Source organism: Triticum aestivum, chromosome 5B, assembly GCF_018294505.1.
Source record: "Triticum aestivum cultivar Chinese Spring chromosome 5B, IWGSC CS RefSeq v2.1, whole genome shotgun sequence".
NCBI classification, from domain to species: domain Eukaryota; kingdom Viridiplantae; phylum Streptophyta; class Magnoliopsida; order Poales; family Poaceae; genus Triticum; species Triticum aestivum.
In genome coordinates, this window is record NC_057807.1 from 161042549 (window position 1) to 161043911 (window position 1363).

At 45.9% G+C, this 1363-nt stretch overlaps 1 long non-coding RNA gene across 1 annotated transcript; it reads left to right on the forward strand.

The window, feature by feature from the left end:
* Window positions 1–347: 347 nt before the first annotated feature.
* On the forward strand, window positions 348–912 carry LOC123115880 (uncharacterized). Its single transcript, XR_006456793.1, has 3 exons — window positions 348–383; window positions 552–655; window positions 773–912. It is a non-coding gene; the product is annotated as an uncharacterized lncRNA (long non-coding RNA).
* Window positions 913–1363: the final 451 nt, after the last annotated feature.

Sequence of the window (1363 nt, forward strand, 5' to 3'; positions counted from 1 at the left end):
AGATATTTTTTTTATGTTGGCATGTCTTTAGGAGCGCCATGGCCGATCACAGCCACCACCGCAGGCTGTTCAACGCCACCTCCGCAGGTCGTCTCCGGCCAGTCGTTGCTGCCCCCGGCACCTCCACGCCCAGACCCCCTTCCTCTATTCCTCAAAAATCTGTCAATTCGAAAGCATCAAAAACCCGTCAGTTGGAAAGCCATTCAACATCCATGGCTGAGAACGTCCACGAGCTCCTCTGTGATCAGTTCCTTCGGTTGACAGTGGGTTGTGGCTCCCTGGTGAGCAAACCTTTTGTCCCTGTTGTCCAGTCATTGCCTGGAGTAAGGATGCTATGCATACACGTCACACGTGTGTCAGTGCACTATCGGCTATAACAAAAGGTCAAGTGGACTCAACTTATCAATACCAACATCTCTTGCTAATGTAATGTTTGTTCCATTTCAATTTATTGCTTGCACAACCTCTGTTAGGCTACACAACTTTTCTCAGAAGTACATCTCTTTTATGCAAGCCAACTGAGATCTTTTTAATCTGTGATATGTGCTCAGTTGATGTTCGTGCAAATGCCAAACTTGTCGCAGCTGGGTGCAACCCGCGAAGGGGCTATGCAGCAGGTGCACGCAGCAATAAGGGAGAAGCGCACATGAAGCAGGTGAGGAGGTGTGTGTGCGAGAGATGATACTGGACTTGTACTGCTGCTGTACTCGCGTGTGAATGATTCTTTTTTTCAGTTAACTTAAATTAAGCTCAATTTTTATTTTTGGTTCAGTTCAATAAAAGAGTAAATGGAGGTTCAGATATGGCACCGAGATAGGTTCAAAAAAATGGGGGCAACAACAACGTCAGTAACAACGTCGAAGAGCTGGAGATGAGCAAGTTAGGTACTGCCAATGACATCGACAAGTTCACACACTACTGTCTCAAACGTTCTGACATTCTTTTCTGTATGCAAAAATTGACTGCGCCCTTCCTCATCTTCCCCTAGCGCCTCATGGTCGAATCCAAGGGAGGGCCAAGCCGTTCACAGCCGCCACCCCCTCAGTCTGTTCACCACCGCCAACCAAGGCCGTTCAACGAGGGGTAGTTCAAAAGCAGCGGTCAGAAGCTTTCCTCTCGTTTTCTTCCGCCTCTGTAATAGTTTTTTTTCGATTTTGGGGACTGGGTGAGTGCATTTCACTGAGGCCTTCCATGTGCTTATGGGTGTGCTTGCTTTGCACAAAATTGAATATTCTTGATCAAATGTGATATGTATAACTAAAAGCTAAAAGATGAATTGTGTTTTCTCGTAGCAAAAAAGTGATGCTCTATAGGTGCATACTAGTATATCAGTTCCTCATGTATATCTGTCGTTAGTTCATAA